Source organism: Eleginops maclovinus, chromosome 7 (assembly GCF_036324505.1).
Source record: "Eleginops maclovinus isolate JMC-PN-2008 ecotype Puerto Natales chromosome 7, JC_Emac_rtc_rv5, whole genome shotgun sequence".
Lineage (NCBI taxonomy): Eukaryota > Metazoa > Chordata > Actinopteri > Perciformes > Eleginopidae > Eleginops > Eleginops maclovinus.
In genome coordinates, this window is record NC_086355.1 from 12,369,375 (window position 1) to 12,392,926 (window position 23,552).

Sequence of the window (23,552 nt, forward strand, 5' to 3'; positions counted from 1 at the left end):
AAAGTATCTGAATAAGCATTGCCATGCTCTTTGCGAAGACTACTTTGAAAACTGAAAACAATATTTTTATATAACATGTTCAACAGGATATAGCATAATGTGAATGTGCTGTAGGCCATGGGGAGACCACAGTAAGTTATTTTTACACTATTTTTTATTTATCTGATCACATCTCAATGCAGGGGCTATGGTGCCTTGATCTTAATTATTTCATGATGATTAATTGTCATTTTTTATAGATAGCTTTGATAGACCAATCTGTTAATGTCTTTTGCTATTGCCATGCAAATAATTCAGTCCTGTTACTCCTACGTTGCATTGGATGTCATTTAGGGCAGTGGTTCTCAACTGGTCAAGACTCAGGACCCACTTTTTCCTTTGTCAATCAATCACGACTCAAAGTCTATATACAGCCGCTGAAAGAATTAAGAGACCACTTCAGCATTATCATTTTTTCTCTTGTTTTATTATAGGTATGTCTTTGAGTTAAATCATTATGGCTGCCAGCTACATGTAGAGATCAAGATTTAAGATACATTTGGAATGGTCTCTTTAGTTTTCTCCGGGGCTGTAGGCTATAGCCTATAGGCTATATGCCATGCAAGGCAGATTATATCCCTTCCCAGAACTAAAGCATGCTTTAAAAAAAAGTTTAAACTGGTGATGGGCATCACATTTTCTACAATCAAAATGGAACTTTATGAAATAAAAAAGGCACATTTTTGTATAAAAAAACAAACAAAACAGACTTGGAATCAATCCTGGAAACTCACCACTCTGAAAAATGTGACATATTGTAAACCCAACCCCAGAGATTTTTTTAAATACTAACATGTAAACTATACATTCGGGTACACTCTGAGAAGAAAAATAAATACATCTAATATTACCCAGCATATTTAATAATATTTAATGCCATTTATCTTTTCTTACTTTGTTCTGACAGCTGAAGCTGCTGCTCCTCACAGAGAGGAGGAGAGAGGAGAGCTGCTGTGTGTATTACTTTAAATTGTGGATAAGGGTAGATAGCCGCCATTGTTCTGTGGGTCAAAATGAAAGACAGCCTACACATTTTTTTTTCGTTATTATAAAAAGAAGCTAAATGACATGGATGTACAACGAGTACCGACCCACCAGTTGAGAACCACTGATTTAGCGGACTCTTTTTTTACCAAAGCAACTACCACTTCTTTACTGTAGACATGCCTATGGGGGAAACTTTGTGTCAAAATATTGCATGTTGACCTTTAACATGTTGACTGCAGGGGCTGGGGATCAAACCAATGACACCCTAATTGGTAAACGCCCAGTTACCCCAATTAGCCACAGCGTCATCAAGATGTAACAACTAAAGTTACAGGAAACAACTCATTTTGCCAAGTTAGCTTTAACCCTGTTTAACTTTGCATTACTTTGAGTTAATTCCTAGGATTTCGAAGCAGTATGTTATCGAAAAAGTGGGCTATAGAGACTAAGCAGTGTTTTCATGACAGAGAAGGTGCACAGAGCAGAGTTGTAAAGCAAATTTGTACATTTACTCAAGCAGTACATTTACTCAGGCATAGGTGGACTCAGGCTTTCTTGAAGTGAGTCACCTCCTACTTTGCTGTGTAGCAAATTCAGGGCAGCCATTGTGGCACTAAATCATTTTTTCTTTATATAACGGCACACATACAGTGCATTGCATCTTGTTTTGTCCAGTGTAAGGGCTCCTCAGAGGGCACTTTATCACGTTTTGTCTGCTGTTACCCACCACTGTACTGAATTATTGTAGATTTAAGTAGTTTTGATGTTGGCTTTACTTACTGTACACGATTCCCCAGATCATAGAGATACTTTTAACTACATTTATTTCACAGCTTTGACAACTTTTGACGTTGAGATTTTTTAATACTCCACATTTGATCACTACAAAATGGAATGCATTGTTAACGGTTAACCTGCCCAGCATGAAGCCATTATAAATAGCTCCACCTTAATCAACTGCAAAGTGTGACTAATACTTACATTTGTAGCCTAATACATTGTGTTATTGACTTTTAGTTAAGAACAATTTGAATGCAGGATTATGGTATTTAATTTCCTTTGCTACTTTTAAAGAAATCCCCTCAAAACCTTTTTTTAAGTGGGAGAAAATGTAGACTGCTTTTTTGGAATTATGGGATCCAGGTTTTTCAGAGCTTCACCCAGAGGTACTGGTTAGTTTATCTCTGCTATTTTTTCTCCTGGAAGTCGCTGAAAAGTGCAAAACTGAATCCATATAAACCACTGCACATATTTATGTAGGACTGTTCACTCTATGCAAGTAACAACAACATATTTTAAAATGAGCAGTTCCCCCACCAAGTGTTATTCCATGTTATGTAAATGCTAGTTTATGTGGCTTCAAGTGCTGTAGTACTGTATAGAATCAGGAGTTTACTGCAAGTTATTTAGGTTATTTTCTCCAAAAACACTATGAGTAGCCTATTTTTCCTTTGGTATAGAAATGCTCATATTTTTCACTCACTGCTATCCTGACACCTCAAAGAGGTTTCCCTCCAACTGTAACATTTCATTTAATAGTGAAATAGGTCCTCTAGAGATCAGACCACTTCTGCATGCGCTTCCCGCTTGAATTTCAATGAACTGCTTGCACTTAAGCGGTTGAGCTCCACCGCCTCCTCCCTTTTCAAAGTGGACCGAGAAAAACAAGTTGAACAATTAGAGTAATTTTGTAAAAAGGACAAATCAGTGCGCTGCAACAGTGAGTGAGAAAGAGAATGGTAAAATGAGACACTCAAACGGCAGGGTCCTTTGTGCTAGCGACAAAGCCCTGCAGTTTGTTTTGGTCTCACTCTGCTGTATGACATGTTTCTATTAGTAACCCTGAGTCTCGCTCTGAGCTCATTATACAGCCATATGGGAACCACACTCACCTCCCCTCCATCATGGCCGCTGTGACAAGGTCTTTGACCTCAGAAATAAGATTCATACAGTGCCTTAAAATTCAGGAGTGTGTTTTTGTTCTACTTTTCATCAGAGAGATGAAAGGAAGCGATTGCTTTTGTTCTATCAAGTCAATGAGAAACATGGATTTGATGCTGTTGTCCCATGTGCCCAATTCAAATATTGGCCTTTGTGTTGTCGAATGTCATCAGTAATGACTGCTGCTGCGTGCTTGCAGAACAAATATGCTCCTGCAACTGCAATGTGATTGCTCTGTCCCAGGGGAGGGCACTGGGAGAATATTGTTGGAGGGTATTTAGACGAGATGTCACTAACTCATTCGAAGTGGTGCAGCTGAATTCATCACTGCTGCAAGTCAATATGGCGCATGTTCAGACAAATCAAGGCTGTACACACCACAATTATGAAGGCAATTTTTATTTTTTACATTTCAATATTTTGTCTGTCTGATTTAGGTTCCTCTCACAGTTACTGACAAACCTTTGTTTACTTGTCCCTCCGAATCATGTCTCAATGCATAGGCTCTTTTAATATTTAGGCCTATTCTGTTTCATAAACATCAAACAAAATACTTTGAATGCCCACAGCTCTTCACCACTGACCCTCAACTGAATTCTGAGAAAATTATTCTCCAGGATGTCAGTCTTTTCCACAGCCCATTTGTATGACAGACTTTGAAGGTCTTTGCTTGAAGCTGGTTACCTCACAGTAAAAGGTTTCCATGGTACAATACAATGCAAGTCCCTCATTAGATTTGGTCCCTATGTGGCCTTGAGGAAACCACTTATCATCTTCTCTGGTGAATTGCTGTTAATCTCTCCTCAGTGATGGAAGACTCAGAAGTTTAGGCTTTTGAAGATTAATCTCCATTAGCACATCTTAAGCACAGAAGTCATATTTAAGCCTCATTAACAATAACTCCATTTGTGTTATTTATTTTTATAGAGGCTTCATCCCACCATCCTCAACCCACAGGCCCAAAGGGCTTTAGCTAATTGTTCTGAGAAATGTTGGAGAAATCCCAGTTTGTCTGCAGCTTTGTACTCTCAAGAATTAGTTCAAAACAAACAAAAAATATCATACTTTGTGTACTTACATTTTTTTCTTTTTCTACTGTGAGACACAATATTACACCATTAGCCAAAATGGATTGCTGTAGGGCACCAGTTAACACTTATTTTCATTATTGACCAAAAGTGCTAAAAAGAAATCGTATTATTATTGGTTTAAAATGACCGTAACAATTATGTTAAGCTTATTTTTTTTCTTTTAATTGACATATCGATTGATGAAATTGAATGAAGTGTTTCAGCTGATGATTGCTGCAATGTCAATACAAGATCAAAATGCTGACGTTTGAATATAATAATAATTATAATAGTTGAAACCTTTTCAAACAGGTTCCATATGTTATTATATTTCTATGACATTGTCTTATATGTGATGTTTGTAAATGTTGAAAACTGTTTTGGTTTTAATTGTTTATATTGCTCTGTATTGTTCTCTAATATCTTCCTGCCATTGGAGATATACATGAGCTGTACAGCTAACTCTGGCTCAGCAGTTTTGTTGCTCAGGAACCTGTTAAATAAACTCCAACGAAATTAACTAATAAAACAACAGAACTACGTGACGAGACACTCATTTAAAGGCTGTCACTTTGCTCCTCCCTAGAGGGCACTGTTGCCTCAACATTGTTTCACCCCTCCTCCCAATCTCACTCCTTCCAACACACACACACACACACACACACACACACACACACACACACACACACACACACACACACACACACACACACACACACACACACACACACACACACACACACACACACACACTGCTCTGTGAGTGTTTTAATAGCAGGAAAGCCCTTTGCTTTTAATATGCTGGTTGCAAGCGTATCAGCTCTTCCAGGCCTAAAACTTATCCTATAAGCAATACAGCAGTTGAATACAGAATAGCTTAATTTTTTGCTGGCAAATATTTTAAACGTCATGGTGTATAATGTCCAATACTGTCAAACTGAAGAGTTAGAAATTCTATTTTATCTCACTGTTTTACCAGACTGTGTTTAGGAAAGAGAGCAATGCCTTTGAACTTATCCCGTGGGATTTAATGAAGTATAGACACAGTTTTAGACCTAAGAGTATTTCTCACTGACAACTTCCCATTTTTCTTTTACATTGTGACCAGCATGACTGAGGCTCTGTGCCTGCATGCACATGGAGGAGTCCAACTGAGAGGTGGTTTGTTCTATTTTTTTCTGCCCTAATGGAGAATTTATACAGAGTGAAAGGGAACTAGTGTGAGTCAAAGGGGGTTGAGGGGAGCGTAGACTGTCTGTCAGTCAGTCAGAAAGTCACAGACAGACAGCGGTAGTGATTGACTGTCAGTCTTTGCGAACATGAGGGAGATTTCTTCTCTTCTCCCTGACATGCGGCTCTACCAGTGACAGAGGAAGCCACTATGGAGGAAGTCATCTGCATCTAAATAAAGACCGCCAATGGCTTTGTCAGAGTCCATTAAGCAAATTGCCATGTTTGATAGATGTATCCACCAGCCCCCCCCCCCCCCATTTGTAAAGTCAGCCTGAAGCAAAGAATGCCTTTTGTTTGCTTTCTTAAAAATGGGAAAAAAGCAATGAGACGTGAGAAAGAATTCTTGTGAAATATCATTTTGCAAATTATGACTGACTTTTGCATTGTATGGGTCGCCTCATATCAAATGAAAGAAAATCCCCTTGGGGAATACACAGTAGACCTGCTTTAATTAAAATGTGGAAATTAATGATTCTGTTTTTGTGGATGCCACTATTATTATTATTATTATTATTATTATTATTATTATTATTATTATTATTATTATTATTATTATTATTATTATTATTATTATTATTATGTTTTAATTATTTATTTATTTATCTTTTGTTTGTTGGTTAGCACAAGCAGCAAATTTGCAAGTGATGGCTCCACACCGTAGTTTGAACGTTACCGTCAGTTTTTGCGTCTTCTTCTCGGAAATAAGGTACAACATTGTTGGTAGGAATGTGGCATCAGTAGAGGCAGGTCTCTGTTATCTGACACAGCTGTAGCAGCTCCGGGTTAATAGCTGCAGTCACTCAGATACTTATTCAGCTCTGCTGCTTTCAGAGAGCTTCACTTCTCAAATCTCCAGCTCACTTTCTCTCCCTCTCTTTAGCATACAGTGTATGTTGGACTGATAAGCAGAAATCCTTTACTTCTGCCAGGATAATTCTTTCTATCCATGAAAAATATTAAACCAACAATCTCTCTCTGTTTACATCACACTCTTTGCTATTGTTAAATTTCACAAAATAAGCCCGATAAAGTGCTTTACAGTGACACACTGATAAGACAGTCAAAGGAGTAGAGCCTTCAATAAGTTAATTTATTGATTCGTTGTTTGAAAGCAGATTAAGTGGCAGCTATTTTTATAATCAATTAGAATCTCAATGCTTAATCTTTAATGACCCTGGCCTTTTTTTCTTTTTTACATGACAGTAAACCGAATATTTTTGCAGTTTGGATTTCTCATAAGGAAAGACAAGACATGAAAACATCATCTTTGGTTTTGGCAAATATATATTTCACTTTACAGACTTACTTTTAAATCAAGCCATTAAACAATGATACAATAATAATTTGTTCCATCCCTAAACAAAAGAATTCAATGTAAAATATGCAAAAAAACAATGTTATACTACAGACTTTTGGTTAAGGTTAAAAGCTAATTAACAGCATTAACCAAGAAAGAAGCGCCAGGGGGTATTGAAGGTGTGACACTGAACTGTGAATCCATGTGTTAACACCCAAATATGGCTTTGCTCATCTCACATCCAAAGCTGTCATCAACACTCCCAACACAAAAACACTATCAGGACCTCCAGGAGATTGGCCGGCCTGCTATCTCTGATGTGCCTTCAATACTGATAATTCAGAGTGATACCTTGTCCTGGTTGGAGAACAAAAAGCCCCCGGGCAGCAGTGGTGGAAGGGGAAAAGAAAAGTCAAATCAGACCCATTAAGTGGATTAGGAGTTATCTGCAGCACAGCATGTAATTGGTTTTGTGTTATCGTTGCAACGTCAGATAGGTGCTAATTGAAAAGCCAGTTTATTAGTGGGTAGACAGTCCACAGAGGGTTGGCTTGTCATTTAAAGGTCTTGTTTCGGATAGCCTCCCAAATGATTAAAGATAATAGACTCCTCCTATTGAAGCTTGCAGCTCTCTCAGAATGTATTCCCCTACCAGTTATACCCTCATTTCCTGCTCACTTTGTCTTCAGGTCTTATGAGAATATAAGATTTTATTTGTAGTCTCGTACTCATCAGATTTTATTTTTGTACTGCTCTGTGTGACTCTAACAATAGTTGCATTCTTATGCACTTGACAAAAGCAATCAGTCTGAGGCCACTGTGAGTCATGAAGAGAACAGACAGACACTACATTCCTCCAATCCATTTGTGGGTCTTTTTGTGAAAGCTACAGACAAAAATGCTCTTTTCTTACTTTCAGTAGTTCTGTCTGTTGTTTGAATGGTTTGTTGATGCAGCTGAAGTGTTTGGAAAACACACAGAGAGTACGGACTCCTGTCAAGTAATGCGGCTGCCAAGTTCTTTGATTTTTGGCACATATGCTTTACATGGCAGCAATTGATTTATGATCACCAAACCTCTTCGGCCGTGAGGTGATACAATAGTCTTAAACTCTAAGCATATAATCATAATATCTCAGACAATGACGCAATGATTGAGAGATGTGAAACAACCAAAACCTCTGTGGAGGGGAGGCAATTGGTCTGCTTCTCACATTGTCAAACCACAGAATGCTCCCTGATCTTTTTTGCAGATCACTGACAGTATACAGTTGGAGACATGCACGAGAGCCTGGGGAATTTCTTCAAGATCTTAAAACCTCATTGTAAATCTTCTCAAATAAGTGCCTCGTCAGAGTGCTGCAGATAGCAACAAAAAAAAAGCTGCGATCTTTGGCATCGAAATGCAGAGAGAGCTGAGGTGCTCAACTACCAGCTCCGTCTCTGTCTTTCATCTATCACAATCTAAGACATCTCTTTCCCACCATGACATACACTGCCAAAACAACCTTCTAAAAACAGAACAGATTCTGATGCAGTGTTTCCTTTATTCAAGTGAGCTTTTCAATCCTCAACTTTCTTGTGTCTGTAGCACTATCGCTGCTGCCTCAGTGCTGATGGGTTCAGATAAGGGTGCCAACAGCCTGGCTGTGAGGAGAAGAAACACCATACAGGGTGGTGCATCTGCTGCTGAAGCATGCCACTTGCTAGCATGCATTATTCAAAGATTGAATGCAGCAAAGATGATGTGCCTGACTCACACTGAAGGATGGACTGCTACCATAAGCTATCATAGTTAGCTGTTTCCCTCAATACTGCTCAGATTTACCATTACTTAATCAACGTTATAAGTCTAACTCCATTCCACCATTGTTAGTATCCAAGTATTCCCAAGAAAAGGTAAACATATTGAGCATCCCAATCTTATTTAAGCTATTATTTCTTGCTATATATGCTAGAAACCAATGCAGCCTGCTTTCTGTTTACCTCTCAGCAGAGAGGATATTTTCTCACTCAGCAGTAGATTTCAGCAACCATTTAAGGTGCATGTAGGGAACATGAAAGTTTATTAAATAAGTCTTTAAAGTGAATGGGAGTCACATGCACTTTGGTTCAGCTGTGTATGCTTTTATCACCAGATAATGTCAGCAGCACACCTAGAATCTGTAGGCTGAGATAATCTCCTTTTTCTTCTGTGTTGAAAGGTAGACTCAATTACCTGGTATTACACTCACAATGCAGGATCATTGAATCATCTGCAACATCCCCAAATGTAGGAATCCCTGTAGTGTAAATACAATGTTGAATGCATCTAAGATTCCTTGTTGAGTTGCCTTTAAATAATCTGGCAAAAGGCAGTTGTTCGAGATGCTGTCTCTAACGACTGATCTAAATTGATTCATAAATCAAAAATACTTCTCTGATATTTTAAGTAAACAAGCTGCTTGACTGGTATGCAAAATGCAATGAGTGCCGGCCAGCCATCCTGTGTATGTTGTTTCATTCTGAACCCTGTGGGTAGAGTAATGAAACAGTAGTGATGAAACATTCAGATAAGGAGACACAGTGAAAAGCCTTAACTGTTAAGCAATTATTGACAATATGTAGGTCCTGTTAGGATCTCAGTTGTTGTATTTATATTTTTCTAGTTTTATTTTGAAATGTATCTTGTTTTGTCACTTCCTGTCTTGTCCAGTTTACTTCCTGTCTTTAGTTTCCCTCCTGTCTGATTGTCTGATAGTGCTCACCTGTTGCCCCTGTTTCACCTCCCCTTCCCAGCTGTGTCTTGTCTTGTGATTACCCTCCTCTGTATTTAGTCTTGTCTTTCCTTTGTGTTCTTTATCGCGTCGTCGTCATTGTTTGCTGTTTCCCCATGATGTCTTGGATCTCCCTTTTTCAGCCCTCCCTTTTCCACCGGTTTGCCTTTGTTTTCATTTGATACTTTTCCTGTGTTCCTAGTTTTGCATTTTTGTTATCAGCTTTTTTTATAAATAAAAGCTCGCCCTTTGTTATAAATTTGTACCCCTGCCTCCTCTATTGCTTCTGCGCCTGGGTCCTTTCCCCCATTCCTGACAGGTTCAATATCTAGACTTGGTTACATCATTTAAACAAGATTTAAAGGATGACATTTCTTTAACCAGATGCATTTTTGGTCCCTCGTCCACATATCAGCAGATAGGAAAGCTTTGCAGTGGGTTATTTCCAGAGCACAGAAGAGACAAAGCTTATAGTCCTGGAGGCCATGTACAGCACACACTGCTTCACAAAAGCCACCAGCATCTGTCAGGACTCCACACACCCATGATGCCCCGTTCTTTTTAAACTTCCTTCATCTGGTAGACCTTATAAGGGTTTCTAAGCCTGCACCTCCAGCCTGAGAAATGGCTTTACAAAGAGCTATAACTTCACTGAATCAGACACTTAATGTCCCAGTCTGTCTCTGCCAAGTCTTGCATATCTGACTAGTACAACAAGGTGAAAGCTGCTCTAGAACTTTAAAGTAACCCTAGGTATGGAGTTATACAATCACCAATAATATGTTCTTTACATCATGTTTTGTCTTCGTACAGCTTTGGTTTTAATGCTGCATTGTACATGAGTTATTTGCACTATTCTCACCCTGCCGGATAAAGTTTATTATGTTGTTCTATTTGTATTTTATCTTCTTTGTATTTTTTTTACGTTATTCATCATAGCATCCATACAGGGGGAGTTTCTGTATTTCTCGCCCCACAATTTGCACAATATCAAATAAGAAGTTACCCAGCGTGCATCACTAATTAACACTGCACTTAAGGTAAAGCTGAACTGTAAAAGAGAAGAGTGAATCCTGTGGATGTCTTATTCTGGCTTTTAATAGCCTGTAAAAGACTGTTTAGGGTGGGGGGGTAAAAGATGAGGAAATGGAAGTCAAGATTTGGAAAATTGTGTCGACCTGTCGGTAGTTCCTAGTGACTGGCCTGTTAACACAAAATGCAAATTCAAATATCAATGCAGAATATATATAAATATATATAGTATATTTTTGTATCAAATCCTGCATACCCTTATATATATATGTACAGGTCTATGTGCCAAAAGTAAATACATTCTTATCTGCACTCAATCTTTATCATAAAAATGTTCAATAGGGATGTCACACTTTGTAAAATTGCCCTTATTCCCTGATTCATTTCTCCAGTTGTAAGCACAATCTCTACATGTGTTACTTCACATCCCCCTTCAACAGAACATATGTTAAATTATGCAAGGTGTTCTCAGAGCACCGCTGCACTGTGAATATAATGTTATTTTTTCGATGGTGCTCGCCGGGTGATATCTAAAAGCCCCATTTTGAAGATTACTGGATGAATATTCAGTACAGAGAACTACAATCAGGCCTTTTCAAAAGGTAATTCTGACTGAATGTCTGATTATCTATGAATATGGTTCTGACTACAGAGCCGGTCCTCCTTGAGCCCACCCTTCTTCCTGCCTGCCCACCCCCCTACTCGTCCTCCTACACCCTCACCATCTCTCCTGCCCCCCCAGCGCTGTGAGCTCTTCAGCCTTCGAAGTTCAAGGGGAAATCAGCCCTCCATCAATCACTAATGCAGATGAGAAAAGCAAGCTCTCTGGATCAGCTCAGCCTGTTGAACATCACACGGCACAATTAAAAACCCTGAATGCAAATCATCATCAGTAGACCACTAAATGAAAAGAGCCTTCCTTTCAAGAGTGCTCAATAGTGGCAGGCTTTTCAAAGCCTCTTGCCCATGTGTGCAGTTTAATGATGAAAGTCAGTAAGGAGGCTGTCAGAGGGATACACTGCACCCTGCTTGGCAAGGTTGTTACCATGACATTTAGCAATAATATCAGGCTCATGAGGATACTGTGACACGCTGTTTCAATGAGGTAAAGGTGCTGTTGAGGATTTATGACATTCTTATGAGACATTTCTAATTAGGCCTGGCCTGCATACTCCATAACTGTTTTAAAGTTGAACACAATATGTAAAACTTTGCTAATTAAGAGAAGTACCTGAAGGGACTCTTTGATTTTAGTGTTTTACGTCTGTTCCTTTTTTTCTTCAAGTTTCTGACCTTGCAGCCTCTACAGCAAAGTTTGGGAGCGGGGTAGCACGCCTGTGTCTCTCGCAGGACTCTGGCTATGACTACGTAATTAAAAAGTGCTCCACAAGGCCCTAACCTTATTATTGCAGCCTTGGAGAAATACCTTCAGATGTTCTTAAATACTCCTCGATGGGCCTGGTTACAAAAGCTAATTTTAGACAGAGAGGTCTGAGTAAATTCTGTGTCAGTGCTCACTGACATTTTGAAAGCTAAGAGTCATTCTTGTTAGGAGTTGCTTTTCTTTCCCTCTATAGCTGCTTTGTTCTCTTTAGCTCCAGGGTGCAGAATGTTTTCATGCTGACTTGAATCCAGTGAACCTTACATGATGCTGACATGGTTACTGTACAAAACATGTTGGCTGTGTCATCCAGATGTCCGCTCCTGGGTCTCTTAACACTGGGATCTCAAATAATAAATTCCTTAACGGAACATTCAATTCCATTCAGGCTAAGAAAGACACTCATGGGCGTTCAAGCACCTTAAAAACAGGGCAATAATTACAAATTATTCTTTCTTGTCAGGAGAACAAAGATAGTCAGTTCTGTCAGTTCAGTATGAAGCTAGAGCAGCAGCTGGTTAGCCTAGCTTTAGCATACAGACGAAGAGGGAAGTAGAATGTCTGAAGAGCGCTAATTAACATGTTCTAGCTCGTGCAATAAAAAACCAAGATGTAAAAGCAGCTATTTGTGGTTTCAAAGGAGGTTATGTGCTGGACTTTTTCTTGGCCGGGGGCATCCTGCAGCTTTGTATTTGCTGTGAAGTTGCTAGGCAACCAGCAGAAACTACAGAAAGTTAGTGCGACCTGCTGAGAAATCATTTGATACCCTGTAAAAACACTATTTGTTGCTTTGACACAGTTTTTGTACAGATTAAACCACCTTTGGACAGAGCCAGGCTAGCTTTGAAGCTGTAGGATGTCCGTCTCCTGTAGCTCTCATGAGACACTCTGCAAGAATGCAAATAAGATCAAATGTATAATGCCTTTATGTTTTTTCCAAAGATCCACTATACAATGTGTTTTTCTTACCAGATACTATGCACAAATCTAATATTTAGATATGATCCGACAGCCCAATAACATTCCTATTAACTGCAGTACTGTTAAAAATGTCCTCAAAATATACAATCCTGCTACTGTATATTTGAGTAAATTATATTTTGAGTCAGGCAGCTCTGAAGATGTGATGTCTGTATGTTAGTCAATTGTTTGGAAAATCTTTTTTTTTTTGATCCAGTTGTTATTCAAAGGACAAAGATGAGTGCTGCGGCCAAAAAATCTGTTAAATATTCATCTGAATATTAAAGATAATGTAAATCCTAGCACAATAGACACTGTCAGAGGTCAGTCAGTGTAATCAGGTGTTTTAATGAGGGTTAATGCAGAACGCCTCCTACACAGCTTAGGACACTTGGAAACAGAAATTGTGATCACTCCTGTAGAGAAGGCCGCCATGAATCATTTATCGCTCAGGAAGTGCACTGTAACTAATTAGTGTGCGTTTGTCTGTGTGGGAGGACGTGTGCATGTTCTGTATCTGTCATGTTCGCTGACATTAATTAAACTTGTTACCTGGTTTGAGGGCAATTGGTTTTCTGTAGTTAGCAGTATCTCACACACTTTTCTACAACACAGGCACTACATAGGGGAACTAAAGTTTTATACTGTGATTGTCCTTCTCAGTGAAATAATCGCATGATATGAGCAATAACTCTTTATATTACATTTCCTCTGTTTGGAGTTTGTTCCTCCTTGTGTTTTTGTTTTCTGAGCCCCAGCTTGGCTGTGCAGGCATCAGTGCCACCTGTAATCAATACGTTTACTGCCCGGGAGGCAGCTGTTGATTGCCACAGACAGGCCACAGATGAGAAGATAGCAGCCAATCTAGAGGCGCTGATCCAACTCACCCATCTGCTCAGAGAGACAGAGGGAGAGGCTGCACGAATCACCTTCACAATGTGCTCAGCCTTTGTCCAGTATTGAGGTGACGAGGTTTGAACCAGTGTCCTGAAAAACAGCAGCCTCCAAGTGTATTAGGTTGTTAGAGCTTTTCCCTGGTAAACAGCTACCTGCTGTTGCTCAACATCACTGTGATAAGACCTGGGTAAACCCAAACAATGAACTGCAGGACGTTAAAATGCTCTAAACAGATGAGGGGTATGACTGGGTTGATTCATCACTCGGACCTTGGATTTACAATACTAGATCAAAAAAGGGGAAGTCCCTGTACCGATACATATTTCACAAAACACTGTGAATTTGAATGAGACGGCAATTTAGTTTCCAAGCTCAAAGAATACATTTATTTTCACCTTGGCTCTGTTGTTGTTGTTGCTCATTCTTTCAGACTCCATGAGGCTTTCACTCTGCTTTATATGGCCAGTTACTCCCTCCTGAGCAGCAACAACATTGGGCTTTGTGTGAAGTGTTAATAAATGTGACGGCCTCTCAGCTGTCAGGGGATGCGGTGTGATTCAAACAAGTACAATAATGCGGCTGGTCACCTTTTTATTACCTCTGGGCGCGGGGACGGGCTCATGCTGAAGGCTGCCGCCGTGATATTACATTGATGATATTGGATTATAATTGAAATCTATTCAGCATTCAGATTGTCACACACACAGGAGACTTTCATCAGATTTATAAATAGGGAAGGTGGGTGTTTTTATCTGAATGTTGTGGGAATAAGCCTCAAAGAGCATCTTACTCTCACAACGCTGAATGTAGCACCAAAGACAAAGAAAATAATTGTCTAAATCTCACAATGGGTTGATAAGCCAAGAACATTTTAAATCCAGCCTGATGTTCGTGCTAATTGTATTGGAATAGTGAGCTCTCAGATATTTTCTGACAACAGAAATAAATCTTATCACAATTCATTCATACTATATGATTGTATTCAATAGATAAACCTGATTTGTAGAATCCCTTGATAATTAACACAAGTGTTATTAAACAAATTGTGGTCATGCACATTTTATAAATCATTATAGGCAAATAGAAGACATCTTTTAATAGTGTTAGCTCTTTCCACTGTAGCCTAGTCCAACATTAATATTTTTTATACGACATATCTTCACAATGATTGTAGTATACAGGTTACTGTACTTAGCATGTGAATGAATGTATGAGAAATACACCACAGTGACGAGGCTTTCAGCTTTAATGCTCTCGGCCCTGCTCTGTGTACTTCTGTCTCCATTTCTCACTGTGGCTTTGTTTCTTTCATATTCATCCAAGGTTGCTAGGTTCATTAAGTTGCCTGCAGGAAAGTGTTGAATGCATGCATTTAGTAACAGCATTCCTCTGTGACTAATCTCCATTTAGAAAAGCATCCTGTGAAAATAGGAGGCAGTGATCTTGTGCAGCCTGTGACAGACGTTACTGTCTCACACAAATGACTCTTCCTCCCACCCGAGATCAGATATCTTGATTTTTCTGAGGGTAACAAACACTCCCGCAGCTCCATCTCACTCCCACATAGCCAAATTAGCTGTCACCGACCACATTAATCTGTCACCTATTGAGGCTCTCTCAAACATGTTCCGAGCATATAGATCTGTGGATCACAAAAGGCTATTTTTTTTTAAATAGATGCAATGTATGAAGGAAATAAGGATGTATTTCTGCCCACACGGCTGACTGGGTGGAAGGATAAATACAATGATAAGATGTCATGTGATGTGCACTAGGCCCTTTTCAGTCTGCATATGCTGCCCTTTGGCAGTGTCAGACATAGCAACAATTTTCACAGTTACACCGAGCGCACTCAGCTCTGCATTGCTGTGTCTCCTTGTGACATCAGCCTTTGATGCCTTCCATAAGTGTTTCTGAGACCTGATTTCTCAGAAGCCTCAGGATGTCCTTTTGTTCAACCAGGACAAAACAGATACAGTATTCATTAACAGAACCACAAAGAGAGAAGCTAAATCTTACTTCATGTCCCTGGCACTAACATTGACAGGTACTGATGCTTTGTGCTGCATTATGTTTGTTTATTTACAATTTTCATTATAGCACAGACCAGTAGCATTATGATCCAGTGATCTAATGCAGAAGAGTTGTACTGCTTCAGTTTGTTTCAGCGTGAATAGTTAATCACAGTTGTTGTAGTAGGCAAAATGTACTAGAAACACATTGAGTATGTAATGTAGTACAGTATGCAGTATGTTAGTATGCAGTATGCTAGTATGGGATTTCAAACACAACCTTGGTGTCCCTATCTGACTAAGCAACCAACTGCAGAAAAACAACATCTACCCTCACCATTATACAACGCACCTTCAGTGCGAGTGCTTGAAGTTAATTTGCTCCCAGTGAGCGAAGATGAAGTGCACCTCATTGTGCATACTAATGGCCCACATAAGGCCTTCAAAATGACAGAATGGCCATGTTTTGGAAATGACGATTGAAAGTTAAAATGTTTTTCTGATACTTGTCTTCCATCAAACTGGTGATAATTATGTTGATGTATTATTGCAAACAATGTTAATTTACTCTCCGGTGAGAGAAAATGATGCTTTCCTGGCTGCAGCGTTGAATGTTTCTGTTTAAATGCAAAGTTGTTTGCTCTGAAAAAGCTGAAAAATGTTGCCATTTCGTTCCTCATGATGTAAACTCACAGTCATGGCAATGAGATGTTTACCGTCGTCTCAGGAATGGGGTTAAAACAGAAGGCACTCTGCTTTTGCTCAGTCGTCATCTGTTGTAACATCGCCCTGTCAAGCAAATGATCAGCAGTGCATACGCAGCAATCAGAGCGAGTTTTTACTTTTGATTTGCACCCCGCTTAGGTTCACAGACATCTAAAAGCAGCATCAACACTGTTGACAGCGAGATAGCTAGCTGATGTCTTCCCTGCTTGTGGTGCATGGTTTTTCTAATGACTGTGTTCAGCAGAGTGTGGGAGCCACACTTGGACAACCACAACAAATACACATCACCAAGGAGGCGTATTCAGGGGAGTGACTAAGAGTCTCTGTCACTGATTCAGAGCGTGTTTTTATTTAAACGGCAGCACTTATTTAATCACTTCACACTCTGTGTCATATTAACACTTTTTAATTAAAGAAAGAATTCCAAAGTATGCAAATCTGACAAATCATTAATCACACGCTTTGGACTTTTAATTACATTTTTTAATATTTAAATGACTTATTTCAACAACTTGTGAAAAAATACACGCTTGTTATCAACAGCAGTGGCTGACTGTTAGATAATAAAGTGAGAAAGCCAAGGACATCACCCAAATTGGATTTCTTTGGTTATCTTTTTTTTTTTTTTTTGTGGTTTTAGTGATGCAATGTCAGTCTTGGTTGGTCAATATATTAATGATGTATTTTATGTAGTAGAACAAAACATAAAAGTCTCTTAAGCTTGTTTTAAAATAATATTTTATTACAGACATCAAACCTAAAACCCATTCTGGAAAACCACAAACCACCCAATTTTTTTTTAGGACTATTTCCTGCAGCTCTCAAACACAGCAGACAACCTTACCTTAAAAATCGTTTTTAGTTGTTGTGGAACTTTTGTTATCTTTATTAGTGCATGGAATTTGACCATTTGTTTGCAATTCAAATTTGTATGGTCATGTTTTCAAGCTTACTACGTAATAGAGCTTACATTTAATATGAAAAGCGTCAACTAAAATAAGCACTGTATGAAATAAGTTCTAAAATGGAACTGTGTTACATTATCATTTCTCTTATTCATTTCTGAGGTTATTTTCTTCTTGAAATAAAGCTCAATATCTATGACCTCCCTCCTCCTGTGTCTTTATTGCGTGAAGATCCTAGTCGTTCATCTTAAGAGCAGGTGGGAAAAGGTTGAATCCGTTGTGCTGGCGGCTAGGCTTGTGTCAGGCTGAAGACACTGATCTGATAACGTCCTCATTAGTCGGCCTCCGCCAAATGGAAACCACATCTGGGGGAAGGAGGTCGACTCTGCTGGTGACTGTCGGCGCCTCAGGGCCCTCATGGCCCAGATGAGCCCAGGATGTCAGCTCCCTCACCTCTGGGCTCCATCAGTCACAGCCTATCTGTAAGAGAGAGGAAGGAACAAAGTTTAAAGGCTGCTGGTGCTAAAGGATGACTTTGATTTGTTGTTTTTTTCAATGTGGTATGCCAGTATGACCATTTGAGAGAAACACATCTTGAATGTTAAGAGCCAACAGCTGTATGTGTTGTTCTTTTTATGAAATCTTCAATTTCATTACATGAATATCACTGCCCCCTTTACTTTCTTTATCGTCTTATACAGCATCTGAAACTCGACAGGAAACCACAACAGCACATCTGGTGCTTCAGCTTCGAGTCCAGTCAGAATAAAATCCACATAAAAAGCTCCACTGTGGCAATGATCCTGCTCCTGTATATGCTACAGCTACTTGTGTACAGTCTGGTGAGGCTGCTTTTTTACTCCATGTGACAGAGATCAGTTTATAGCCTCAGTGGGAAGCTGTGGCTGGAAGAGAGATCACTCCCACCTCTGATGGATGGGGCTCTGAGTTTATATCTGCTATCAGCAAAGTCAGCATGAAGAGATGCCCCTTGAGTCTGCATACAAACATGTTTGAAAACCCAGTAAACACTGCCACTCTTGACTAGAATAGAATAGAAAGAGCAGGAGAACAAAGCTATGAATTTTATTTAGGAACTAGAAAATTCTGAGAAATGTTGACTGTGAGACTGAAACTTGGGTGTGCAAGTTGCTATGGCATGTTAGAACCATTATTTGAGCTCACTTTTAGCTGACTATTTGAACTGTTTATCTATTACATTTTGGGATTCTTGGACCACATTCCTGCATCGTTTCGGAACATCTTTAGATTACCACTGGATTTAGTTAACGACCAATAGGTGTGTTCAAAGTGTGGTCCCCCACTCTAAGTCTTAAAGAGCTCTCCCATACACACCCATTATAAAATGTGAAACAGTGTGACATTTTCACAAAACGTAAGCTGTGACTACATGAGAACTGTATTAGCTATCAAAAAAAGTCCATAGTTTTGAGAACCGTTTAAACTTGTAATTTTTGTTCTACGTTAAAGTATGCAGAATCTGTATGGGGTCAAAGTGGGGTGTATTTGAGCTCTGTTCAAATGGATTTCCCATTCATTCCTATGGAGAAAATGATCACAGTTTTCTGCGATTTGCGTGAAAATGACTAGGCGAATCTTTTATAGGAGGCATACTAGACTGTGTGCGGCTTTGCCAGTCACACAGAATAAACAAAACTATACTCTTTGTAATACATGGTAAAGAGTGGGGCTTTACATTCCCTGAATTGTCATCATAGCGGACACCAAAATACACAGAAGGAAAGACAAAATAAACCCATGTGAAATTGTTGTTACACAGTACGTATCTTCTTCAGTTGATGTAAAATCCCTAATGTTTGCAAACCAAATATGCCTGTATGTAACAGTGGAATAATGTTTGACATGTCATCAATTAAATTAAGGAGACACCTTGAAAACTGTCTCTTCACAAGGTCGTATTTTGTAGCTTTTCTGCAGCTTTTGATTATATCACATTTGAAAAGCTGTCATTGAATGTAACCGCCATTGTGTGTATCAACATGTTGTGGAATTGTAGATGTTTACATTTTTTCTAAGCATTAAGAAATGATTGTCCTGTTTATTTATTTTTTATTTAACGAGATAAAACCAATTGGGAAAAAATAATCTCTTTTATGCTTGGATGGCAAACAAGTTAATAAAGTCATAATTTGTGAAAAAGCATCACACACGTACAACAAAAAAATCATAAGAATCCTACAAGAACTAGAGAACTGATGTACACTCAAACTACAAGACATGTAAAAATCACCACTAATTTTAGAAAGAACAGTTTGTGACAAAAACACTGGACGGAGAAGTTAGTCTATCGTGCAGATCATTCCCGAACCAAAGTCCATAATAAAATAGACTCCTTATGGTTACACACAATTGAGTGTTATAGTGTGGATACAATCTAAGTATCAACTAAGGGCCAAAATACTGTACATCAATACATCAAGATTAAGGAAGTAAAGACTCCTACTGAAAGAGAGTAAGAACTGTAAGCAGACGTTCCTCGACTTTACTGACAGTGAGTGAAATACGAGGTGAAGAGAGGGTAAACTACTGCGCAGTGCATCTGAAAGAATGATTGAATGTTTGGCACCTTGTTTGACCTTTTCTCTTTCAATGCTGCTGCCTGTGCTGATGTTATTTCCTCATCACCCACAACCGATGCAATCTGATCATAACTCACTGACACTGTCTTGTCACTCTTATAGGAGATTTGAGCATATGGGCAGGATTAGCAACAGTGAGCCTATACGTCTGCTGATCGGGGATGCTGATCGTTTTGCAATCCTCTGCCCTTAAGGATTCCCTTGTACAATAAAGGCGTGTGAGAAGACAGATAGGCAGTTCCTCATCGGCCATCTGCCATTTCCTGCTGCATCAGCACCAAACACACACGGTTTAAAGGGATAGAATCTGTTTCAAACGGATCTCAGCGACACTACATGTCATAATGTTTTTAAGCAAACAGTAGCATAGCCCAAACAGCCTTTGAGGTATGTTTTCTGTCATCTCAAGCATTTCTCTGGCAAAGAAACAAAAAAGGCTGAGAGGGAAACCATGTAGTGAGTCACGCAGCAGGAGATGAAGCCCCCAGTGGGTCTCGCCTCGCCAGCTGGTTTTAAAGGCAGGTGTTTCCAAGACATCTCAAGACGTTTCAAGTATTTCCTTTTTCGTTAAGGGAAGCTATATGTTGATAATTTAAACATGACGTTTTGGTCTCTTTTGGTTCCTGCACAGGTTTCAGAGTATGAAATATGTCAGTGAGTCAGTGTGTCGGTCATGTAGCCTAACCCTGATGAAATGTCATTCCCAAAGCTTTTGCTGGCACACCATCGTGTAATCCCTGGAGCTTGTCAAGCTAATACGTTGGCAAATTTTGAAAGCCTGTCATTGTAGGGGAAAGAGCATATAAAGGAAATGAGGCAGAGTTATGGGAATTAAATTTAGGGATGTAGTGGAAGACTGCTTTGGTTTTAGTTTTTTACAAAAAAAAAACACTCTATTGTTTTCCATAGTTTTCACTCTTGATGTTTTGGACTTGGGATTTATTGCATATATCGCTTCAATAATTAATCTCAAAACATTTACAAACTTAAGTGTTTTATATCCATATAACCAAATAAAATGTATACTGCTTGGTAGAAAAAAAGACAGAATAGACTTTAGATTACTTCGTTTGCCTTCATCAACTATTTATAGAGATAATCATTTAAATTAACATTTTAAATGATGTGTCTGGTGATTCTATATTTTTCTTACATAAACCCCATTGAAGCACCTACTGTTTATAAGCCACCAATCAACTAAAAGTGTTTTCAGTTAAGCCAATGCCTGATGAAGCATCTTCCTCTGGGCCGTGGACTTCCACTGTTGTTCAAGAAGTATTAAAGACACATCAGTGAGCTACATTGGTCAAGAGGTCGTGAGGTGATATGTAGTACACCGGCACTGTAGTGTTTTATTGAATCCCACTAGCACTCTTCCGCTGCTGTAAATAGAGTTTCAAATGTGAGTTATTCCACGCTGAAAGTGATTTTGTTGTTGTCTGTTCATGTGTGTGTTATATTGTGTTCAGTTATAGTATCTGCCCTGGGATTATATGTTTCATATATTGTTGATACTTTGAATAAAACTGTTGTTTGGAATAATTAAAACAAGTAAATATGAACATAAAATCAACAAACAAATGAATCAGATTCTAATCATTTAGCAACCTTCTCCCGTTGTGGAGTAAATGGCAGTGCACCTTATCAATGCCCTTTCAGCGTCATGACAATGACGTCTCTGGTATCATTCTGTTGCCTTTTTGTAGACGAAGTGATCACCACCACTATCTGATGTATTTATTCTCACAGCTTTATAATAAATGAAAAATAAATGCAGTTTTTTAAGCCATAAATACCATTTTTATAAATTGAGGATTTCCTTCATATTTTATCATGCTGAGGAGTATTCCTGCCAGCCATACAATGTGGTAGACATGTCTGCACATGTCTTTGCATCATAAACATTCACATCCGAGAGCGTGTGGGCTCTGCCAGAGAAACCGTTGCACTATTCACTTCTTTGTTTCCCCTGGGTTTCCCAGCACCATGCTGACATGGCTCATAGTTATTCCTGCTCGATCATTCATGCAAACACTCTCCTCGTCCTCACTCTCTTGCCTTGCACATCTTCCAATATTCCCCTCTCTCTCTTGCCTCCCTCACTTTGCTCACTTTCCTGCTTTCCATCCCCTCTCTAGCAGGAGCCATTCATGCGTAGCTGGTACATCGGAGGCTATCCTATGTGCCGCGCCCGATGCTTACAGGCTGATCTCAGATCCCTGTCTAACCCCTAAGCAACGGCACAGATTAAATACTTAACTTTATTCATTTTTTTTCTCTCTCCCTCCCTCCCATCTTCATCTGGCATTAAAAATTCATCCACTCTGTGTTGTGTTAAAAGCACATTACGCAAGACTCTAAATATACCCCCTCCCAGGCAGGAACCGTTTGTCCCTCACTGCCTTCCTCTGTTTGTGTTTATGCATACAGTGTGTGTGTGTGTGTGTGTGTGTGTGTGTGTGTGTGTGTGTGTGTGTGTGTGTGTGTGTGTGTGTGTGTGTGTGTGTGTGTGTGTGTGTGTGTGTGTGTGTGTGTGTGTGTGTGTGTGTGTGTGTGTGTGTGAGAGCTGAGAGCTTTTTCATCGCTCAGATGCTGCATCTGTGATTTCTATCATGGTCCCAGGAGGAGGCCGGCTACAGTACTTAAGAAAGTCCCTCAGGTGGCAACGGAGTGATACAGCAGACTGACAAACAGGGTGGGTCAAGTAAGTAAGAAAGTAGCCAATATACGCATGCCTCTTTGGTGCTAAAGCAGATGCACATGCTTACATTTTTCCCTGATGATGATGAAGCTGGTTTGCCATATTGAAAAGTGCTTTCACCTTTTCACCCGTGCAGGGGTGGTAATTGCTGAAGAGTTTGCCCCATCGCTCTGAAGGCCGTTGAGATCGTGGAGATGTGCATTCGGAGGAGAAAGTATTGCTGTGTGCATCAGTCTCGCCCCAGGCTGGTCTGCCTGTCTGCCTCCAGCAACAAAAGCTGACAGTCGAATCGTTTGATGCTGCCTCCTGGATGAAAAGCTGCTGTAATTGGCTGCCATTACAAACTGTACGCCATCCGTGACAATGGCATTGAAATCGCAAGAAGAAATGTTCCCTCGACCATCTTTAAAACACTATATCTGCCAATGAGCAATACAAGCTCATTGTTTAAAGGGAAATGGTTGTTTGTAATGTCTTTCATTTGTTTTCTATGTTGTACAGATGCTCACAAATGTTTAAGTATCAGTCTAATTGCTTTAACTAGACCTGCTGTGCTGTAAAGCTCTCTTTACCCCCTTTTGATTTGGATGGTTAATTTAATTTCAGGTCCATAATATTGGGGCGTCATTCCCCATGTATTACGTATGTTTAATCCCCTCTATTGGGTTCATTCACATAGTCTATGGATAATATATGTGTAACAAAAAAGTGTGGAGAATCCAATATAAGCAGTAAAATGCTGCAGAGCTTCTTCATTCAAATAACGCACACACGCACGCACACGCACGCACGCGCGCGCTCACATACACACACACACATAATTCAACTCAAGAGTCCTCTGGCGCTGTGAACAGCTTCTGTAGATGTTGGGGTGCTTGAGTTCAGTAGATCTAACCAAGATGAATATCACAAGGCTGGCTTTGACAGAATAAGGTTTTTTTCTGTTCCTCCAACCCCATCTGCATATGCCACGCATCTCTCTATGGACAACATGT

The 23,552-nt window shown here is 39.5% G+C and overlaps 1 long non-coding RNA gene across 1 annotated transcript; it reads left to right on the forward strand.

The window, feature by feature from the left end:
- The first annotated feature begins 9 nt into the window (after positions 1-9).
- LOC134867037 (uncharacterized) lies at positions 10-22,792 on the forward strand. Its single transcript, XR_010166109.1, has 3 exons — positions 10-131; positions 22,421-22,560; positions 22,694-22,792. It is a non-coding gene; the product is annotated as an uncharacterized LOC134867037 (long non-coding RNA).
- The last annotated feature ends 760 nt before the right edge of the window (positions 22,793-23,552 follow it).